This window comes from Microcaecilia unicolor, chromosome 1, assembly GCF_901765095.1.
Source record: "Microcaecilia unicolor chromosome 1, aMicUni1.1, whole genome shotgun sequence".
In the NCBI taxonomy this organism is placed as follows: domain Eukaryota; kingdom Metazoa; phylum Chordata; class Amphibia; order Gymnophiona; family Siphonopidae; genus Microcaecilia; species Microcaecilia unicolor.
Genome location: NC_044031.1, coordinates 504,919,366 through 504,943,970, shown reverse-complemented (window position 1 = coordinate 504,943,970; position 24,605 = coordinate 504,919,366). Strand labels below are relative to the sequence as shown.

At 42.2% G+C, this 24,605-nt stretch overlaps 1 pseudogene; it reads left to right on the top strand.

The window, feature by feature from the left end:
* Positions 1-12,607: 12,607 nt before the first annotated feature.
* On the top strand, positions 12,608-23,830 carry LOC115459794 (annotated as a pseudogene).
* The last annotated feature ends 775 nt before the right edge of the window (positions 23,831-24,605 follow it).

Sequence of the window (24,605 nt, the reverse complement as noted above, 5' to 3'; positions counted from 1 at the left end):
TCCCTCTCTGTGCTAACTCCCTATAAACTCCAGTCCCGGGTGGCTCTGCCATGTTATCCCACCCCCAGAGTAAAATCTGGGATCGATCTTTATATCTATATTATTCAAATGTTCTACCATGCTATCTATTATGGTATCATTTGTACTGAAATTTATCATATTTCTATTATATGATTGTTCTACAGGGTTGTTAGATATGTATAATTCTGACACTGTTTCATGTTAATCCTATCATTAGGTTTTGATTTGCCATTTCCAAGTTTACCTCATTAATTGTCTTTATGTTTATTTTTGTTCATTTTATTATTGTTACACTGTTAATAAAATTGTAAGTCTTATGTTAAACTGTACCTGCTTTGGGTGACTCTCTTCATAAAGACAATTAATAAAGCCCAATAAATAAATAAGTAAATAAAATCCAGGTAGTGCTGGTACCCGGATAACTATCTGGATACGCTAGGTTAGCAAAATAGATATCCTAACCCATCCAGATAGGTATCTGAGTGCTGGCAATAAGGTTACCAGATTCACATTTCAGGGTTGATCCAATCCTAAGATTAGCCCATTGCATGCAGGAGCTTGTAGTTCTGATTTCCCCATTGCATTCCCTAAGAAAAGCAAAACTACAAGTCTCTACATGCAACAAGCTAAGCCCAGGGACTGGATCAACCTTGTTAGTTGAATCTTAACCCAGCTGACAACCTTAACTGGTGCTAGTACCCAGATAACTGCTAGCAGCTGCCTTTTACCTGGATATTAAGCCCTAGTATCTGGGTATGATCCAGTGATGAATATCCATGTATAAATTTAAACACTGCAATCAGCGTTTGAAGTCAACACTGATCGTAGTGTTAAATGTCAGAGGGGATCATTTATATTTCATATTAATTACAAGATTTTTATAGCAACAACACTTAATGAAATATATGTTACTGCTAGTAAATCATGAATTAAGAGGATAGAACAGGATCAGTGGCACTTAGAGATTTCTCCCATTCTGTATCTATAGGAAATGCTAAGTAGATTCAGTCCAAAGATAAATTCTTTATATGAGACAGATAAAGCAAAGTTTCTTACCTATAATGGAACTTCTCTGCAGACAACAGGACAAGTCAGACATATAATGGGTGATATGATCTGATGGCGCTAACACAGATTAATGCTCTCAGAGCTGAGACAATTACAGATTCTTCTGAGCATGCATGGGAATTCTTATACAGCTACCATTTCATAATCCCCTGAGTGTAATGCAGAGATTAGAAGTCCTTTCTCTGGGAAGGTAAGTGGTCTCTCTGTCTAATTTATCCTCTCATCTTATCTATGGGAAATTCTTGCATTCTCTATCAACAAGCAGGATGAATCAACCACTCAGCTGAAGAATCTTATGGCAGTTGGATGCCTTGATATTTTTGTAAGGTTTTAGATTCCCAGGACAACCTGGACCAGGATTTGATGGCAGATTTAACTGACTTGAAGAGTCCATATAGAACTGCTTTTCCAAATACACTGCCTCTTTGGGATGTGCAATATAAATTGTATAGGTTGTACACAGATTCTATAAATGGCTGCTAAGGTTTCCGCATGCAAATCTGCACACATAGCTGATTTGCGTGCACAATTTAATTGTTTAACAATCTCAGCAGCACTGATAATTGACCATTAACAATCAGTTAACAACACTAATTAGGATATATGTGTGCATATTTCTAAGCATATTCTGTTAAGTGGAACATGTAAATTCTAATGTGCAGATCACAAAAGGGGGCATGGCCATGGCAGGAGCATGGGCATTACTGAAAATGACTCTCACTGTAACGAAATACGCCCAATCCGCGCATAAATAAGATGTGGGCATTTACACCAGGGTTTAGTTGGCTTAAATGGCTGTGCCTAAAGTTTTAGTTGCAGGCTGGCTGCTACACATATTCTATACTAAGCCACAATTCAAAAGTACTTTAGTCCACAATAATAAGGACCAAGAAGGAAATAAACAGAAATAAATCAAATCTTCAAGAGATCATCTTGTACAGCGCTGCGTAACCCTAGTAGCGCTCTAGAAATGTTAAGTAGTAGTATCAGAGACAGCTGGTTAAGGAAAGTCTGTAGAGGCTTCTCATGTAGTACTAGACTCCCTAGCAATCAAAAAATCCTTGAGCAGTTTAGGGTCAAAGAATAAGTAATTGACATAGTGGTTAGTGCAGTGGACTTTGATCCTGGGGAACTGAGTTCGATTCCCACTGCAGCTCCTTGTGACTCTGGGCAAGTCACTTAACCCTCCATTGCCCCTGGTACAAAATAAGTACCTGAATATATGTAAACCACTTTGAATGTAGTTGCAAAAACCTCAGAAAGGCGGTATATCAAGTCCCATTTCCCTTTCCCCTTCCCCACTATAAGTCACAAAATATCTACAAGAAAATTTAAGTATGAAAGTACCCCCTTGAGCAATGGCCCTTGGCTTCATGGCCAAGAACTCCTTCCTCCTAAGCTGGGTGCTTCTAGACAGATCAGGAAATACACGGACATAAGACCCAACAAACTGTTCAATTAAAAATCTGAAGTAATTCTATATAGCATAACCAAAATTGCACGCAAATCCGTTTGTATTCTGAATTAGAATGCTCAATTTAATTACATAACAAGCCAATCAGCGCCTATAATTGCCACTTAACAAGCAATTACTACTAATGTAGTGTTATGGTCTGGTTCCAGCCCAACATTACTAACAATGTAGATCTTTTGGTCACCAACAATATAGATGATTCAAAAAAGTCAGTCAGATTTAAATGTACGCAGCAAATTTTCATCTGAGAACCTCAGAATTTCTTTCAGATATCTCTTAAACATATCCACTGATGATATCAGCAGCTACCTCAGAAAGCTCAAAAACTGAAGATATTCCATTCTTCTCAACAACAGATCTCTCTCTAATCTGTTGTACATTCATATTTTTCACTTCAGTCAACCCGGGTTAGTTGCTGAGGTTGTGCTGGTCTGGACCGTTAACTGAGCACTTAATAAATCAAATTTAAAGGGAAAATGTGATATAGACACTGCCAGTGGGGTGCCCTGGCAGACTTCTTCAGCATCTGGTGTTCCTCCGACATTACTGAGCCAGCACTTTCAGGTTGGGGTGCAATGAAGCATCTTCCAATCTATGCCCTGGAGAACTTCCATGGCTGCCAAATCTACTGAAATGGGGCAAAAGGTCAATGTCTAATGGAGTATCCTGGGGAGATCTCCAGAACCTGAGGGGTAGGTTCGCAGCTGAGCTTTCCTTTTCGTCATTTCAGTGTCAAGTCAGGAAGGCTTCCCATGAGCAAACGCACCAGATGTCCTCTCAAGGTGCCATCTTGGTCTGGTATTTGCACGTAGTTTTACTGAATAAGGAAGATCTGTGCCTAATTTAGATACAAGAATTTGCATCAGATTTTAGGTGGTGTAAATCATTGCACCCAAAATTGGGTATGGATCCTGGCACCAAATGCTATTCTATAAACGGTGCCCAACTCTGAGCACCATTTGTAGAATAGCGCTTAGTGCTAATTTTTATCAACACGCAAATTTGGGCATCATTTATAGAATTGAGTCTAAAGTGTTCCATTGGTTGTCCTCCTTCCACCAAGTCTCTGAGATACCTATTATAGCCACTGTCTATATACTCTAAATCTTTTAGGCTTCTAGCATTCGTATACAGACACTTCAAATTGTGGTTTCTCCTTGCATTTACAAGCTGCTTAGAAGTTGACAGGGATAATTTGCAACCTTTATTCTGCTCACTCCTTAAACACTCCTGACTTAACAGTACCTACTTTGATAACTTACCCTCAAGATGTAAGAGCAGCTTTTTAATATCAATGTTTCTGACACCAGCCATACCTTCAGCCTCCATCATTTCACTCTTTTGATCACTTCCAACATCCAAACCCCTTCTGATGCTCTCAACACCCAGACCCTTCCAATCCCCCCTATACAAGAAACCTTATCCCCCACTCCCTGATCCCATCCTTGACTACTACCGAGGGTACCTGGTGACTGGTTGGGAGCAGATCAAGTGCCAGCTACTCCTGCTCTATCAAAGTCCTGAGTTCGAACACAACACTAGTGATAAGGGAGAATGGAAAATATCTGGAAGTTGAGGGAGGGAAGGAGTATGAATTTTTGGGGAGATCACTGGAAGGTATGGATGGATGTGGAAGGATCAGAAGAGGTGTTGCCTTTGCACCTGTCCTTCCAGGAGACAGGGCAGGTGTAAATGTCAATGTGAATATTTTTTCATATCATATATAATATGAGAAATACATATTGGCATTTTTGGCCCTTCCTAACCATTCCCTCTCCACTTCCTACCATGTCCTTTACTGTGGCGAGCTTCCCTAAATGAAGCCAGCCCTCTTTCTAAAATGGCTTTTACACATATATGCCAATTTATACATGTAAAATTTGCTATTTATATATGGGATGTTTCCAAAACAAGGGCCTATTTCTTCTATTTCTACATTCAAAAGTGAATGTGTAAGTTATATGAATACTGGCTGAGTATTGCCACTGTCTATATAATGTTTTCCCCAAACCCATTCTGTCCTAGCCCACTACAAATGACACCCCATTTTGTGTAGATTAATTTTAGCCATATTGCAACCCAGGTGCTCAAAATTATGCTATCTGCATAAGTGCTTTTTAATACTGCCACCATAAATTTGTGTATGACCAATCTAGCAGTTCTAAATGTGTTATTCTTTTTTTCATTCCTGTCCCTACAGTGTGAAGAATTTGAGCTTTGCAATCATATTAGCAGAGAAGGAAACTGGGAATGAACACAGCTGTCACATTCTGTCATAACAGTCTGGGAGCCTGAGATATATTTATTAGACATTATTCAATGACTTTGATAAACTTTTTGGAAATTCAATGTGAGACCATGTCCGGGCTCCCTGCACTGAATTTCCAGAAATATGGAGCCAGCTAAAACATAGCCAGTTAAGTGCCACATAAAAATAGGACTGCATTTTTTTGTGGTCTTATTTATGCAGATATCCTAACAGGTTAAGTTCTGAATATCAGCACTTAACCAGCTAAGTGCTGACTCCACCCTCAGAATGCCCCCAAAATAGCTGGTTTCGGTTTGAGTGCTAACCAGTCATTCTCAGTGGACTATCCAGTTAAGTGCCACTGAAAATGCTCTAATGCCAAACGGTGAAAGTCAAGCCTATAATGGCATCTGGGCACCCAAATTCCATTATAGAGTACTAGGGTAACTCGGTATCGGTGTAGCTTACATTTCTGCACCTACAGTTTACACTAGCCATAGATCGGGAGTAAATGCAGTAATGTAAATGTGGGAAGGACACATGTAACTTACAGTAAGTTAGGGACTAGATTCTATATATGGTGCCTGAAAATTAGGAGCTGAAAATATTTCTGCCTAGGCGTATTCTGTAAACCACACCTAGGTTTTGGCATGGTTTATAGAATATGCCTAGCTGGTTTATAGAATACACCTAGTGGCCATGCCTGCGCCTAACTCTAGGTGAGTACTTTTATGCTAAGTAAAACTTGATGTAAATACCAGCGCCTAAGTGAACTAGGCACAGGTTTATTCTATAACTGTGCGTGTAGATTCTTCGAACACCCACTGTCTGCCAATTCCACGCCCATGGCCATGCCCCCTTTTTGACAATGCACATTAGTCGTCATGTGCACAATTTTATAGAATATGCCTCACAAGTTGTACATGTAAATTCTAATTAATGCCAATTCGTATCAATAATTGCTTGTTAAGTGGCAATTATAGGTGCTGATTACCTTGTTATGTAATTCAATTGAGCATGCCAATTCAGAATACAAACGGATTTGCGCGCAGTTTTGGTTGTGCTAAATAGAATCCAGGGGTATACGTGTAAGTGGAAGCTTCACCCATGTCCCACCTCTGCTCTGCCAGGTATACATCCCCTTACATTTACACCTGCTAACACAGATTAGTGCTGGTACTTTCACAGGTAAGTATACACTTACATAAATGTTAGGATTGTATATATTTATTTGTGCAAGGACTGAGTAAGTGCTGGTGCCCATTTATAGAATTGCCTTTATATTGATGAATATCCAGTAGTACTAGAATATAGATAAAACAATCACATTTGAGTTCACCAAGATCCAAACCAACTACTCCTGATGAGGATCATCAGATCAGCCTCCTGAATGAGCTAAAGGAATTCCATTGTACTGCTGGTTCTGCTCATAGAAGCATCAAGACCTTTTCTGAATATAACAATTTTCAAGGTGCTATAAATTAGAATCACTGTGAATTTAAGGAATAAGTTGGATAATGGCATTGTATGACTAAAGAAAAGTGTAGGCAATCTCTGGTACCTTTTACTACAACTGTATCGAGAGGGCTAAAAATTGAAGTGGAAGACATTCTCTTTACCTTCAGAGCCTGTATGGGGAGGATTCTTCAACTCCAGGGGCTTGTGTTCTGTGTGCTCTCTCTCTCACTGCACAAAGTCAATCTTTATTCACCCCAAATGAACTGAAAATCAAGTCCTGAATTTGACTCAATAAAAACATGGGTCAACATTGAAATGCTATAAGTACATAAGTATTCCCATACTGGGACAGACCGAAGGTCCATCAAGCCCAGTATCCTGTTTCCAACAGTGGCCAATCCAGGTCACAAGTACCTGGTAAAAATTCCAAAAATGTACAATACATTTCATGCTGCTTATCCTAGAAATAAGCAGTGGATTTTCCCCAAGTCCATTTTAATAATGATCTATGGACTTTTCCTTTAGGAAGCCATCCAAACCTTTTTTTAAACCCTGCTAAGCTAACCACTTTTACTACATTCATTGGCAACAAATTCCAGAGACTAATTACATATTGAGTGAAGAAACGTTTTCTCCGATTCATTTTAAATGTCCTACTTTGTAGCTTCATTGCGTGCCCCCTAGTCCTAGTATTATTGGAAGGAGCAATCTGTTCACGTCTACCCGTTCCACTCCACTCATTATTTTATAGACCTCTATCATATCTCTCCTCAGCCATCTTTTCTCCAAGCTGAAGAGTCCTAGCTGTTTTAGCCATAGTCGGTGTTTGTGCCACAACATTTAAATCTATTCCATATATTGAGTGCCATCATCTGGACAGCAAGCAGCATTGAATATATGTGGAGAGTGGTGACCGGATATGTGACTTTAAGTTAGGAAAACTTTTTTTGCTGGTCAAAATTACATTACCTAGAGAAGCATTTTCGATATGAAGTTTAAGTGTGACTTTGGACGTTTTGCAAAAAACGTCCAAAATCTGAATAGGAAAGAAGGTCTTGTTTTTTGGTCCATTTTCAAACAAAATATGTCCAAGTGCAAAACGCACAAAATCAAGCTGCTGGGATGTAGGAAAAGCCAGCATTTTTAGCAGACTGGTCCTCCAAACATCCCAGGAAAGCAATAGCGAACCTTAGGGGGGCACTGCAGTGGACTTCATAAAACACTCCTAGGTACACATCTCACCATTGCTCCCTTAACATGTCTGCTAAGCCCCCCAACCCCCCCCCAAAAAAAAAACACTACCCCCAACTATACACCACTACCATAGCCTTTATGGGTGAAGGGCGCACCTTCATCCATAAAAGCTACAAAAATGGTTTGGGATTTGCATTCTAAACCGTATGAAGAGAGACTTGCCGACCTGAACATGTATACCTTGGAGGAAAGGAGAAACAGGGGTGACATGATACAGAAGTTCAAATATTTGAAAGGTATTAATCTGCAAACAAACCTTTTCCGGAGACAGGAAGGTGGTAGAACTAGAAGACATGAATTAAGGTTGGAGGGGGGCAGACTCAGGAGTAATATCGGGAAGTATTTTTTCACGGAAAGGGTGGTAGATACGTGGAATGCTCTCCTGCGGGAGGTTGTGGAGATGAAAACAGTAATGGAATTCAAACATGCGTGGGATAAACACAAAGGAATCCTGTGTAGAAGGAATGGATCTACGGAATCTTAGCAGAGATTGGGTAGCGACGCCAGTAATTGGAGAGTAAAACCAATGCTGGGCGCAGGGCCGTGCCTAGGGTCTCTGGTGCCCCCCTGCAGACTATCAGTTGGCACCCCCCCCCCCCCCCCCCCCCCCGTGTGGCACAAGATGCAAAGGAAATAGGAGCTGAAAGATGGAGTGCATCTTTGTGGGATTGCTGAACAAATAGAGGGTTTACAACCACTTAGCTTTTTGTGCTTTCATGTTCACGAAATTAGTAATTGAATCTTTGATATCTAACTGGGCACATATCATTCTCAATAGCAATCATGGCAAGACTTACAAGCCTTTCTTGTGAAATACTTGATCGCAAATAATCCTATATAAAAATTCTCACCTCCAACAGGATGTGCCTGGGACCATGCCTCCCTCGGAGGTGGTCTGCTAGGCAGGCACGTACTGATGTCAGTGACAGCTGATACCAAAGCAAGGGGAGGAGTAGGGAAACACGCGGAGCATGTTTCCCTACTCCTCCCCCTGTGTTACAGCCCGTTTAAAAAAGGCCCCTTAGATTCAAAACTTCAGCACGGTCTCTTCCCCAAGGAAAATCGAAATATCCTACTCACCCCGATACCAAAAGACACCAAGAAAAAAACAAATTAAATCACTAAATACTGTCCAGTAGCATCGATCCGTTAGTAGTCAAACTGATGGAAAGCATGGTAACCAAACAACTATAGAGGTCTATAAAATAATGAATGGAGTTGAACGGATAGATATGAAGCGTCTGTTTACACTTTCCAAAAATACTAGGACTAGGGGGCATGCGATGAAGCTACAATGTAGTAAATTTAAACCGAATTGGAGAAAATGTTTCTTCACTCAACGTGTGATTAAACTCTGGAATTCATTGCCAGAGAATGTGGTAAAGGCGGTTAGCTTAGTGGAGTTTAAAAAAGGTTTGGACGGCTTCCTAAAGGAAAAGTCCATAGACCGTTATTAAATGGACTTGGGGAAAATCCACTATCTGGGATAAGCAGTATAAAATGTTTTGTACTTTTTTGGGATTTGCCAGGTATTTGTGACCTGGATTGGCCACTGTTGGAAACAGGATGCTGGTTTTGCTGGACCTTTGGTCTTTCCCAGTATGGCAATACTTATGGATATTGAGTTCTGCTTTAGAATGGATATGATATAGGTGAGATGAATCCTTAAAGTGCTCAGAGTTGGCGTCTGACGTTAGCAGCGCCATTTTGGAGAATTGAAATGTTCTCCGATTTATTTACAGGTTTTCCAAGTAAGTGCACTTTCCTTAAAAGAAATGATTAATTTTAAGATATGCAATCTATTAATGGAGTATTTTTTTGACTTTCAGATATGATGCCTGTATTATAATTGACCCTCACGAAGCCATTTAAAGCGGCGAAACAGGTCCTGTTGGCTGAATTTGAGCAGGCTGAGTTTGAGCAGGTCACTTTTGAGCTTGGATTACAATCCTGGTATGCTCAACACCATTATTGCCTAAATAGACGCTTTCAGGATTCATTCAATTTTGAAATCTTGGATGGGTTTTTTTTAGCTCCATTTGAATTTATAGCATTCTATGAACAGTAATCTTGAAGATAATTGAACATTTATATTTTTGGATTACTATTGCACATTTGGTTATTTGTGGAGGAACTTTTTTCTGTGCAGTATGTGTGTGTGGCGTTCCTACCCTTTTCCTCAAATTTTGTGGAAAAGTTGTTCCTATTAAGTCTGTGAGGAGTGCATTCAAATCACAAGGGGGCATGTCAGGGACATGTTAAGGGTGGAATCTGAGTGTTCTTAATACTTGGATGTTTTTCAGTCATAACAGAACAAAACAAAACTGTCCAGGACTAAAACTAAGTCATTTTGAGTTAGACCTGCTTTTATATCGAATAGGCAACAAAACTTTGCCCTAAATGACTAGCCAGCTTATTTTCGAAAGAGATCGCCGGCCATCTTCCGACACAAATCGAGAGATGACCGGCCATCTCCTGAACCCGGTCAAATCGGTATAATGGAAAGCCGATTTTGGCCGGCTCCAAATGCTTTCCGTCGCAGAGCCGGCCAAAGTTAAAGGGGGCATGTCGGCAGAGTACGGAAGGCGGAACGGGGGTGTGGTTATGAGATTGCCGGCTGAAGTTTTGAATCTAAGGGGCCTTTTTTAAACGGGCTCTTTGAAGCTAACTCAGCAACATATGCAAATATTCTACTTCCCCACACCTTCGTTAGCACCTAATTGAGGTCGCTGGACTTGCTACCTCTCCAGCAGCCAAGGAACAGAAAATAACTGCCAGAGAAATGTCCTCTTCTCTCAGAACTTCTCAGAAAAAGGGCCCCAAGCCTTCTGTTAAAGCTTTATATTTGTTCCAGTCTTCTATGTACTGACAATTTATCACATGCCACCTTACTTTTAAACTCCTCAAGATCTGTAGCAGTATAATTTATCAGATTCTTCTGTGTGGAAAAATCCATTTTAACTTCTTCCACTACTTTAGCCAACTGATCAACCTTTACAACCAAAGATGTTACCTCCGCCAAAGACTTGGATATTGTGTTTTGATGCTGCTGCAAAGCTTCCCAGGTTGCAACCAAACTGACTGCCCTGGGGGCCTTCAGTAAACTCTGTGCTGCCACACCCTCCTCCAGTGATGGATGGCAAACCTTCAATCCAATGCCCTCCTGAGGGCTCTGACTTACTACCACTTCAACAGAGTGAACCCTGCCATCAGAAGTCACCAGACAAGGTGGTACATGTGGTGTCGGGGGCGACAATGATGTTTCTAGCCCAACAGAAACAACGGTTCCCTCACCTGTTTCCACAACTGGGGGTCTTTCCCTGAATGTTCCAGCCAATAGCCCAGCTGTGAAGTGATCTATTGTCTGCTGTCCTGGGGGAACCATTGGAGTCAAGGGGGGGGAGCAGCCTTAATGGATCCCTTTCTCTTTTTGTGAGGCATATCCAGGTAGGAAAATTTCCAGAAGAGTTAGATCACCTTACTCACAGCTCTAGTCCTCCCACCATCTTGGCTATCATATAGTAGGTTTTTTTAATATTGTAAACTGCCTAAAACCTGTTTGGATTACACAGTATATAAAACCTTTAGATTAGATTAGATTAGCAATTTACACTTCCTATGCTGGATGTCACCATGATAAACATAATCGCACATGGATGTCCATCCATTGGTGTCACTCCAGGACTGCTCCAGGTACACCTCTTTCAGAGATGTCCATTCATTGACATCAATGGAGCATGGATGTTCACAATGCCCCTGTTCTACTCCTTTTTTGTTGGCAAAAAGGATGGCACCCCCCGACCCTGCATGGATTATCGTGGATTGAATGGCATCACAGTAAAGAATTGCTACCCGATGCTCCTCATACCAGAATTGTTTGATCGTCTGCAAGGTGCCACCATCTTTACAAATTGGATCTACATGGTGCCTACAATTTAATTCAATTGCACTGCGGCAACGAGTGGAAGATGGCCTTTAATACACACGATGGGCACTATGAGTATAGGGTCATGCCTTTTGGCCTGTGCAATGCCCCCGCAGTCTTCCAAAATTTTATCAACCACATTTTTCGTGATCTATTGTACTCTTCCGTTATTGTGTACCTGGACGATATACTTATTTTTTCCTCATCGCCTCAGAAACATCCGAGTCATGTCCGAACTATGCTTCAACGACTTCGGGAAAATCATTTATACGTCAAGTTGGAGAAATGCTCCTTTCTTCAGACCACTATTCCCTTTTTAGGACACATCGTTTCCGCCACAGGCCTTCAGATGGATCCAGAGAAATTACAGGCTATCCAGAAGTGGCCACAGCCCCAAACTTTGCGAGCTTTGCAACGTTTCCTGGGCTTCGCTAATTATTACAGGCAGTTGATCCACCAATATTCCCTTATTGCTGCACCTCTCACGGCTCTCACCAAAAAAGGAACAGATGTTTAAAATTGGTCTTCTGAAGCCCTCCAAGCCTTCGATCAGCTGAAGCAAGCTTTTCTCTCTGCCCCTGTTCTCCGCAGTTCCGATGTGAATCTACCTTTTATTGTTGAGGTGGATGCCTCTTCTCTTGGGGCTGGGGCCATTTTATTCCAAGCATCCTCTGCAGGGAAGCTCCAAAATGTTTACACACACTGAGTGCAACTACACCATTGGGGACCGGGAGTTGTTAGCCTTGAAGCTTGCCCTTCAAGAGTGGCGTTACCTCCTAGAAGGAACTAAGCAACCATTCTCAGTCATTACTGACCATAAGAACCTTTTATATCTCCAAGACGCTAAATGATTAAACCCTAGACAGGCTCGATGTTCCCTGTTTTTCACCCATTTTAATTTCTGCCTGAAATTTCGGCCGGCGAAGAACACTCGCGCCGATGCCCTATCCAGATCCTTCGAACCCCAGGAGGACACCGATAAGCCTCAGCCTATGTTGAATCCCGCATGCACAGTAGCATCCGCTAGCCTTCCCACTCCTCCTGGAATCACTCTGGTTCCTTCCAGACTTCGTTGGTCTGTCATGCGATGGGAACACTCTTCACATCCGGTTTCCAGAAAACTCTGCATCTCATTCAACGGTACTACCGATGGCCTAGGATGGCTCAGGACATCCGACATTTTGTCACTACCTGCCCTACCTGTACATGCAACAAAACCTCTCCAGCTAAACCCTGGGGATTTCTTCAACCTTTGACCGTCCCCAGTGCCCCTTTGCAGGACATTGCCATGGATTTCATCACAGACTTGCCTATATCTGATGGTAATACCGTTATCTGGGTGGTGGTGGATCGTCTTTCCAGAATAGCTCATTTTGTCCCCATGCCCTCTCTTCCCTCTGCCACCAGCTTGGCTCAGGCCTTCATCTTACACATTTTCAGTCTTCATGGGCTACCTCAATGGATAGTGAGTGATTGAGGACCTCAGTTTACCTCTCGATTTTGGAGGTCTCTATGTTCTACCTTCAGAATCACCACACACTATTCCTCCGCCTATCATCCTCAGACAAACGGATTGGTGGAGTGGACCAACCAAACTCTCAAAACCTTTCTCCATATGCACGTGAATCAAAGACAAGATAACTGGTCTACTCTTCTTCCCTGGGCAGAGTTTGTATACAACAACATACATGAATCTTCTCAAATGTCTCCATTCTTTGTGGTTTATGGTCACCATCCACATGTACTTATGCCCATTCCCGGAACCTCGGAACTTCCAGCGATCCATCAGACTCTTCAAAACACTCAGGACATATGGAAGCAAGTCCAGGCCCACCTTCAACGAGCCTCAGCCTGGTATAAATGATTTGTGGATCGACAACGTAGACCAGCTCCAGTCTTTCAACCAGGGCAAAAGGTCTGGCTAAATACCAAATATTTGCGGCTCCGTCTGCCTTCCTATAAATTTGCTTTATGATTTATTGGACCATTGACTGTTCAATCCCGAGTCGGAAAACTTATATCGTTTACACTTACCCTCCACATCTCGGATTCATAATGAATTTCATGTGTCACACTTAAAGCCTTTTGTACCTTCCAAGTGGCATGCTAAACCTATATGACCTACTCATCTTGAAGCCATCCTGGATCCTGAATTTGAGGTAGCAGAGATCTTGGACACTAAGCGCCATACAGGTAAACTATACTATTTATTTTCCTGGAAACATTATGGACCAGAAGATAATTCCTGGGAACCTGCTACCAACATGAATGCCCCCAACCTGCTCCAAGAATTCTATGCGCGTTACCCAGAGGGGGTGGGGACCATGAAGGGGAGGTACTGTCATTTACCTGAGACATCAAGGTTGGAGCCAAGCCTTCTCACCTCAAACGAACTGTATACTTCCCTTCTGAATTCCACACTTTGGACACACCTACACTTTGGACACGCCTACACTTTGGGCACATCTACTCTGATGTCAGACGCATTCACTTTAAAACCAGGAACTTCTCCCTACTTCATTGCCTCAGTTACAACCTTCTTGGTGTCTGGTGCATTTATCCTGTTGCAGTACTGTTGACCTGACTTCTGTCTGGACCTGACCTCTGCTGGATCGCTGCCTGACCTGACTTCTGCCTGGACCTGACCTCTGCTGGATCGCTGCCTGACCTGACTACTGCCTGGAACCGACTACTGCTGGATTGCCGCCTGCCTTGACCACTGCTGGTACTTTCTTCTGCTCTGCTTTGTCTTCGTCTTCTTCTGTCTGAGCCGAGTCCTCTTCCTTACCCGACTTCCTAAGTCCTGTTGACCACCTGAATCCAGGGGCTCAACCGCTGGGGAACGGTGGTCCCCGCAGGTGAAGTGTTAGGTTTCTGACTGCTGGTCCTTTGATCAGCACAAGGGCTCACTTCTACTCCTAACATTGTGACAGAAGCAGTCCTGTATCAAGGGTCTTAAATACCAAAAGTAATACTTTGTATGTTATATGCCTTGTGAATTTATATGACTTTGGTATGGCTGAAAATTGAATTCCATGTTCCTTTTGAGATAAATGCAAGAATGTACTAAAACTATCACAAGACTGATCAATTTTAAACCATTTACACTGAACTGGATTTATCTCAAGGAAAGCTTGTTCTCGGACATAAATGCCAGGTGCTAATCAGTGCTTGAATGGATGTGATGTATTTCTCAAAAGCTCTTTGGGAGAGCAGGTAAGAAGATGTATTCATGTACCAGGAGTGTTCAAGCTGCAGGACAACATATTTGCTTTCGGATTCTTTTCATTTATGACTGACAAAAAAAACAAACAACCCTTTGGAGAACTTTGAGATGATAACTCTCTGCAGAGTTTCTCAGTTGGAAAGAATAGAGTAGGAGAGGGCTTCTGCTTTCTCTGAAACATGCAGCCATGTAAGAGAACTGGGCCACAACCAAAGTAGGAGTTATATTATGAATGTAAATGGAATTTAGGCATATGTATTTGATTGAATCAGCAGTCTCTTCATATATTCATTCTTTTCATGTTTTCTCTTTACAGTTACTAATATGAAAAAGAGACATCTAGTATTTGAAGTGTTATTAGTTGATGAAAAGCAAGCAGTTCCATGAAGGTCAATAACTTATTAGGACTGGATTGTTATGATTGCTTTCTTCTGGTCTCAAAGTGATAAAATAAAGCCTTTCAAAATGTAGTGGAAATAAAAGGTCAGCATTCAAGTTGCAGATGATAGCTTTTTATTGGGCTAATCTAATCTATTTGTAAGCTTTCACGAGTTATATTCCTTTCATCTAATCAGTTAAAAATGAGTTAAAGTCTGCCTTGGCCTAATGAAGGGAGCATAAATCTCAATATCTAGCCCCAAATTTATTAGGTTAGTTCAATAAAAACATATTACCTTTGGTTGCTGACCTTCAACTCTACATATTTAAATGAAATATCATGGCAACTGAGGGCCCGATATTCAGCCAATGGCGAGCAGCATTTTGCTGACCACCACCAGCTTTATTCTCAGATATTCAATGCCAGGCTATGTTCAGGGACTGACTTTGAATATCCAGGCATATGTGGCCAGTTGAAACATAGCTGGTAAAGAGGGGCATTTTCAATATGATGACTATGTCCTACATTGAACGTTTTGCAAAAAAACATCCAAAATCTGAATAGAAAAGAAGGTAATTTTCAAAAAAGAAAAATGCCTGGGTTTTTTTTTTCCCAAAATACTGTTTTGAACAAGGTTTTTTGACTTGGACATTTTGTTTTTTGGTCCATTTTCAAAGAAAAAAACCTTCAGGTGTAAAACGCATAAAATCAAGCATTTTTAGTGGCCTGGCCCCCCAGACATCCCAGGAAAGAAATAGGGCACCCTAGGGGGTACTGCAGTGAACTTCATAAAATGCTCCCAGATACGCATCTCACCACTGATCCTTTATCTTGTCTGATGAGCCCCATAAAACCCACCTTAAACCTATTACCCCCAACTGTACACTACTACCATAGCCCTTACGGGTGAAGGGGGCACCTATATGTGGGTACAGTGGGTTTCTTGTGAGTTTTGGAGGTAGGGAAAGGTATGGGCCTGGGTCCACCTATCTACAGTGCACTGCACCCATCATTAGACTTCTCCAGGGACCTGCATGCTGTTCTAATGGACCTAATAACAACACCTAAGGCTGGCAGTGACTACTGGGGGAGTAAGGGGATGTCTCCCCTGATTCTCTCCAGTGGTCATTTAGGGCACCTTTTTGTGCCTTATTTGTTATAAAAACAAGTCTAGCTCTAAACTTATTTTTAGTTCTGGACAGTTTTTTTTTTTGTTCCATTATGGCTAAAAAATGTCCAAGTGTTAGGAGCACCCAGATCCCGCCCTTAACATGCCCCTGACACGCCCCCTTGTGATTTGAATGCACTTCTGATGGACTTTATAGAAAAAACATCTAAAAATTGGTTTTGAAAATATCAGTTTCAACATTTTTGTGAGAAAAATGTCCAGTGCAGATTTATGTCACTTTTTGGATGTTTTTCCTCTTTTGAAAATGAGCTCCAAAGTGCGATATTTAGCACTTAAGCAGCTACAATGAACCATATAAAGATAGAAGTGTGTTGTTAGGGGTTTTTTAAAACTTCATTTATAAGCATTTGTTACATTTCCAAGAAGAAAACTCTTGTTACAGAAACCACAGAGCTTTAGTAAAGGCAAAGAAACCTAAACAATATTAACACCATACTGTATATACACAATAATAATATCCATAGCTCTGCACTTCAAGTCCACTAAACTAAGGAAGAGCAAGAACACAATTCCAGAGGAAATTAAGGATCCTTTTACCAAACGGTGGTAAAAGGGGCCCAGCAGTGGCACCGGCATGTGGGTTTGCATGCATGCTGAGGCCGCTTTTTACCGCCAGGGGTAAAAGGCTTTTTTCTGTGAAGGGGAAGGAAATGGCTGTGCACTATTCAAAGGCAATGATGTGTGGCCATTTTCTGGGGAAGCCTGAGCACGCTTCCAGTGCTAGCAAATACAAAATTATTTTCTAGCACTGGAAATGGCATGCAGTGGGAACCAGAACTACCGCCTGGCTCCCCCAGGTGCCCAGCGGTAGTACCGAATCACTGCCTGTCAAGCCAGCAGTAGGCCCACCGCGTGTTTGTAAAAGGGCCCCTAAATTACACATTAAGGAAAGAAAAAAGAAGGAAGAATATATTCCATATAAAATTTTATCATCTATGGAGTAGAAGTTGACACCAAAGAAACCGGTCTACGTGCTGACACAGGTAATTTAGCATTCAAAACTGCTTTCAATTGATCTGGATCATAAAAAATATACTTAAGGGAATTACATTTAATTACACATTTAACCAACACAATGTTCCTAACTGAGAGAAGAGGGCATTTCTCTGGTAAGTGAACACTATTTTGCTTTGTGCTTTGGGAACTTAAAGATTGGGGTTTAAAGGAGGAATTGTAGGTTAGTGATAGACAGAATAAAAAAATAAAAAAGCTAATTTTATCAACTAATCTCCATAGTCTTTCCTCCTTAGTTTTAAAACTTGAACTTTGGACCACAACATTAACAGCCTCTAGCAGGCACTGCAGGATCTAGTTTAGTCTTCCCACTCACCCTCCCCAACACCTGCCTACCCCTAGGACAACTCTTCATTTATAGTCAGTTATTGTAATTAGGATAACAAGAAAGGAGTGCTCTTACAGAGTTTCAAATACATTTAATTACCATCTAAGAAGGAAACACTAAATAAATCACACAATATACCATATAAACTAAAAGCCATTTTTATATTAGGCTAATATCCTTAATACTTTTGCAAGTTTTAAATTATTGAAAAACTCAAAAATACTAAGATGGAGTCAGCAGTCCAGCAGCGAGAGGGGTGCTATCCAGTCTTTTGCATTGCATGTCACATGTATGATTATCTCCCAGTTGGTGAGCGATTATATGTGTGTGCCCGATGCAAAGAGCTCCAAGCTCTCAGAAAACAGGTCCGTTCTCTTGAGACTAGAGTAGCAGACTTGGTGGAGCTGAGGGAGACAGAGAGGTACATAGAGGAGACCTAAAGGGATGTTGTAGAGAAGTCCCACCTCCAGTTTGGTAGCCCCTGTGCTACCTTGGAGGAGAGAGGTCTCCTAGAAGGAGAGCATCACCCTGGTGAAGTAGAAAGTACTCCTGTAGCCAGGACCTGCCCACCAGGGGATGTGCTATCCTTTCGCACCGAGGATATGTCTCCAAGTGCTGCCCAGGAGGGAAGGGTTAGGACAGCTGTTGTAGTTGATGATTCGATCATTAGGCATATAGATAGCTGGGTGGCTGGTGGATCGACTGGTGACTTGCCTGCCTGTTGCGAAGGTGGCAGACCTCACGCGACACCTAGATAGGATTTTAGATAGTGCTGGGTAGGAGCCGGCTGTCTTGGTACATTTGGGTACCAATGGCATAGGAAAATATGGGAGAGAGGTTCTGGAAGCCAAATTTAGGCTCTTAGGTAGAAGGCTCAAATTCAGAACCTCTAGAGTGGCGTTTTCTGAAATGCTACCTGTTCCATGTGCATGACCCAAGAGACAGGCAGAGCTCTGGAGTCTCAATGCGTGGATGAGACAATGGTGCAGGGAGGAAGGTTTTAGATTTTTTAAGATCTGGGCAACATTCTGGGGAAGAGGGAGCCTATTCTGAAAGGATGGCTCCACCTTAACCAGGGTGGGACCAGGCTCCTGGCACTGGCATTTAAAAAGGAGAAAGAGCAGCTTTTAAAAAAGAAACTGGGGGAAGGCCAACAGTCGCTCAAAAGTGCATGGTTCAGGATAAGGTATCTTTCAAAGATACCACCAAAACAGGGAAGACAGAGTATCCCGATAGTGAGGTTGCAAAAGAGACCGTAGTAGATCAGGTGTCCTTAAATGAAAATAAAAATAAGACAAAAGATTGCAAATTAATACTGCCAAGTACTAAGCATGATGTAAATAGGAACAACAAACATAGTTTCAAATGTCTACATGCGAATGCAAGGAGCCTAAGAAATACGATGGGAGAGTTAGAATATATTGCACTAAATGAAAAATTAGATATAATAGGCATCTCTGAGACCTGGTGGAATGAGGATAACCAGTGAGGCACTGTCATACCGGGGTACAAATTATATCATAGTGATAGGGTGGTTCAAATTGATGGAGGGGTAGCATTGTATATTAATGAGAGCCTTGAATCAAATAGATTGAAAATTCTGCAGGAAACAAAACACTTCTTGGAATCACTATGGACTGAAATTCCATGTGTAAAGAGGAATTTACCGTCTGCCTGGCCAGGATGAACAGACGGATGCAGAAATGTTAAAGGAAATTAAGGACGCAAACAAACTGGGCAATACATAAATAATGGATTATTTCAATTACCCCGATATTGACTGGGTAAGTGTAACATCACGACATGCTAGGGAAGTAAAATTCCTTGGCGAAATCAAGGACTGCTTTATGGAGCAGATGGTATAGGAGCCGACAAGAGAAGGAAAAATTCTAGACCTAGTCCTTAGTGGATCACATGATCTGGTGCAGGAGGTAATGGTGCTGGGGCCGATTGATAACAGTGATCATAATATGATCAAATTTGATATTAGCTTTGAAGTAAGTATACACAGGAAATCAAATACGTTAGCGTTTAACTTTAAAAAAGGAGAATATGATAAAATGAGAAGAACGCTGCGAGGGTTAAAAATTTACATTAGGCATGGATGCTATTCAAAAACACCATCCTAGAAGCCCAGGCCAAATATATTCCACGTATTAAAAAAGGAGAACGGAAGACCAAATGACAGCCGGCATGGTTAAAAAGTGAGGTAAAGGAAGCTATTACAGCTACAAGAAAATCCTTCAGAAAATGGAAGAAGGAACCAACTGAAAATAATAGTAAACAGCAAAAGGAATGTCAAGTCAAATGCAAAGCGCTGATAAGGAAGGCTAAGAAGGATTTCGAAAAAAAGATTGCGTTGGAGGCAAAAGCACATAGTAAATTTTTTTTTTGGTATATTAAAAGCAGGAAGCTGGCAAAAGAATCGGTTGGACCTCTAGATGACCGAGGAGTAAAAGGGGCGATCAGGGAAGACAAAGCCGTAGTGGAAAGATTAAATTAATTATTTGCTTCGATCTTCACCGAGAAAGATTTGGGTGAGATACCGGTGCCAGAAATGGTATTCCAAGCTGACGAGTCGGAGAAACTGAATGAATTCTCTATAAACCTGGGCTGGATGGTATTCATCCCAGAGTACTAATAGAACTGAAAAATGAACTTGTGGAGCTATTGTTAGTAATATGTAATTTATCCTTAAAATCGAGCGTGGTACAGGAAGATTGGAGTATGGCCAATATCACGCCGATTTTTTAAAAAGGTTCCAGAGAAGATCCGGGAAATTATAGACCAGTGAGTCTGACGTTGGTGCTGGGCAAAATGGTAGAGACTATTATAAAGAACAAAATTACAGAGCATATTCAAAAGCATGGATTAATGAGACGTGGAGGGGCATAATCGAACGGGGGCCCATCTCTAAGGGCGCCCATCTCCGGGGACGGCCCCGGGAAGGGGCAGAGCCAACCGTATTATCGAACAAGATGGGCGTCCATCTTTCGTTTTGATAATACAGTCGGGGGCCGGCCAAATCTCAACATTTAGGTCAACCTTAGAGATGGTCAACCTAAATGTTGAGATTGCCGGACTTAGAGATGGCCAGCCTCGGTTTTCACTGATAATGGAAACCAAGGCCGGCCATCTCAAAACTGGCCAAATCCAAGCCATTTGGTTGTGGGAGGAGCCAGCATTTGTAGTGCACTGGTCCCCCTCACATGCCAGGACACCAACCGGGCACCCTAGGGAGCACTGCAGTGGACTTCATTAATTGCTCCCAGGTACATAGCTCCCTTCCCTTGGGTGCTGAGTCCCTCAAATCCCCCCCCCCAAAACCCACTCCCCACAACTGTACACCACTACCATAGCCCTTATGGGTGAAGGGGGGCACCTAGATGTGGGTACAGTAGGTTTTGGGTGGGTTTTGGAGGGCTCACATTTACCACCACAAGTGTAACAGGTAGGGGGGGATGGGCCTGGCTCCGCCTACCTGAAGTGCATTGCACCCACTAAAGCTGCTCCAGGGACCTGCATACTGCAGTCAGGGAGCTGGGTATGACATTTCAGACTGGCATAGAGGGTGGCAAAAAAATGTTTTTCTTTTTTTTTTAGGGTGGGAGGGGGTTGGTGACCACTGGGGAAGTACGGGGAGGTCATCCCCGATTCCCTCCGGTGGTCAGTTCAGACACCTTTTTGAGGCCAAATGCTCGTCAGGGCCGCCCTTCTTTTTCCATTATCGGCCAAGGACAGCCATGTGTTAATCACGCCCCCGCTACGCTTCCAACACGCCCCCTTAAACTTTCGCCGCTCCTGCGACGGACTGCAGTTGAGGGCGGCCAAAATCGGCTTTCGGTTATGCCGATTTGGCTGCACCTGAGAGAAGGGCACCCATCTCCCGATTTGTGTCGGAAGATGGACGCCCTTCTCTTTCGAAAATGAGCAGGAAAGTCAACATGGATTTAGAGAAGGGAAATCTTGCCTCACCAATCTACTACATTTCTTTAAAGGAGTGAACAAACATGTGGATAAAGGTGAGCCGGATGATATTGTGTATCTGGATTTTCAGAAGATGTTTGACAAAGTACCCCATGAAAGACTTCAGAGGAAACTGGAGAGTCATGGGATAGGAGGTAGTGTTCTATTGTGGATTAAAAACTGGTTAAAAGATAGAAAACAAAGAGTAGGGTTAAATGGTCAGTATTCTCATTGGAGAAGGGTAGTTAGTGGGGTTCCCCAGGGCTCTGTGCTGGGACTGCTGCTTTTTAACATATTTATAAATGACCTAGAGATGGGAGAAACTAGTGAGGTAATTACATTTGCTGAAGACACAAAGTTATTCAAAGTCATTAAATCGCTTGAGGATTGTAAAACATTACAAGTGGATCTTACAAGACTGGGAGACAGGACGTCTAAATTTTATTTTTGTTACATTTGTACCCCGCGCTTTCCCACTCATGGCAGGCTCAATGCGGCTTACATGGGGCAATGGAGGGTTAAGTGACTTGCCCAGAGTCACAAGGAGCTGCCTGTGTGGCAGATGACATTTAATGTGAGCAAGTACAAAGTGATGCTTGTGGGAAAGAGGAACCCAAATTATAGCTACGTCATGCAAGGTTCCACATTAGGAGTCACTGACCAAGAAAGGGATCTAGGTGTCATCGTTGATGATACGTTGAAACCTTCTGCTCAGTGTGCTGCTGCGGCTAAGAAAGCAGAGAGAATGTTAGGTATTTTTAGGAAAGGAATGGAAAACAAAAATGAGAATGTTATAATGCCTTTGTATTGCTCCATGATGCGACCACACCTCGAATATTGTGTTCAGTTCTGGTCGCCACATCTTTAAAAAGATATAGTGGAATTAGAAAATGTGCAGAGAAGGGCAATAAAAATGATAAAGGGGATGGGACGACTTCCCCATGAGGAAAGGCTAAAATGGCTAGGGCTCTTCAGCTTGGAGAAAAGGCGGCTGAGGGGAGATATTATAGTGGTCTATAAAATAATGAGTGGAGTTGAATGGGTAGATGTGAAGCGTCTGTTTATGCTTTTCAAAAATACTAGGACTAGGGTTCATTCTCCCCAGGGCGTTGAAAAACAGTTTGCCGTTCTCGCAATTTTTGAGGCACCGCCACGTTTGTTCCAGCGACCAAGACTTTAGGAGACAATCACGGGTTCTGTCCGACAAACTGGTAGTCTGAGGATACCCTGAGCAAGTCGTACATACTGCCTATCGCCGAGCGTACTTCAATCACCGAGATTTACTATTATTACCCAAAGCAACCAACGTAACTGGGGAGAATGCAGCATTGACCTTTGTGATGCAATACAATCCTACTTCACCATGAGTAGCTTCCGTCCTCAGGAAACACTGGTCACTAATACGGACTATGCCAATCTTTAAGGACACAAGCATATGCTTTGCTCACAGTAGATATAAGAATCTAAAAAAATTTTTGAGCCCTGCGGTTTTACCTGATATCAGCGGGACAATGAGGCAATCTTTGGCAAATATGGGCCACTTTAAATGCGGCAGTTGTGCCCTTTGCCCAGTGATGGATGAGACCTCGATGTTAATTACCCGTTGGACCAGAAGAGATATGTTCTTAAAACCAGGACATCTTGCAGATCAAGTCATGTCATCTACTGCCTGACATGCCCATGTAATAAAGTATATGTGGGTCAGACCTCGAGGGCACTCTCGGTTCGTCTGACAGAACACAAGAGCTCTATACAAACACACTGCCCCTTGTGACACACTGCAATCAGCACCAGCGTTCATTTGAGGACTTAAAATGTGTGGTTTTACAAGCAGTGTTCTGTTCCCAGCAGGGAGGTGACCACCGTCGGGTTCTCTTACAGCAAGAGCAGAAATGGATATTTAAATTACTCTCCCTGGAGCCTGATGGTTTGAACTCCCGCTTAGAGTGATGCCATTTTTTCTAGTTTTTGATTGGCCACCAGTTGGACGGTGTCTGACGTCATGTCAGCTATATCACTGAGTTCCTGTGTGGTGTGTCAGATGTCGAGTGGAGCACTGTGGAGTTGAGCTGTAGCTATCTCAAGTACTGTGATTGCTTGCCTGTTCAAGAAGAAGGTGACCTGGTATGCATTAGTTGTGACTGTATGTTCTTCTGTTTTGCCAGCAGCAGTAACCCTGTCACCAAGACCATGAAGCAGCAGCGTGAAACGCTGGCCACCGTCGACTTGGGGCAAGAGGATGAAGACAGCACGGCACGCAGTGCGATTGATGGAAGATAGTACCGACCTCTAAGATAAGTGTCTGTATTTGCACTAAGTGTATCATGCACACGCTGTAAAAATAAAATAAATGAAAAATATTTTAAAAAATTAAATAGGGACATACATAATAATAACAGCAGCAGGAAGTCGACCACAAATTGAAGGTTTTTTGGCCGATGATGAAGGGACGATCTTAGGGATCTGGTTAGCTCCGGTAGATCTTGTGTATCTAGGAGCTCTTTGAGGCCTTTTTTCCTTCTTGCTGTGTGCTGCTCGATTCATATTCAGTAAGAGCAGCATAGTTTGTACATAACCTGATTTAGTCATTTTCGGCAAGTGGAAATTATTGGGTTACTGTTTCCTAAAGGAAAAGTCCATAGACCATTATTAAATTGGACTTGGGGAAAATCCACTATTTCTGGGATAAGCAATATCAAATGTTTTGTACTTTTTAGGGATCTTGCCAGGTATTTATGACCTGGATTGGCCACTGTTGGTAACAGGAAGCTGGGCTTGATGGACCTTTGGTCTGTCCCAGTATGGCAATACTTATGTATCTGTGGATGTAATTTAGTTGACAGCTTCTTTGGGTAACTCTGGCCACATCTGGATATGCACTTTTATAATTTAAGAAAACAGCATCTCTATGGTAAAGGGAGAACCTCAGAATCCAGTCATGATCTAGAAACATAGAAACATGACGGCAGATAAAGGCCATATGACCCATCCAGTCTGCCCATCCTCTGTAACCCCTAATCTTTCCTGTTCCTAAGCGATCCCACATGCTTATCCA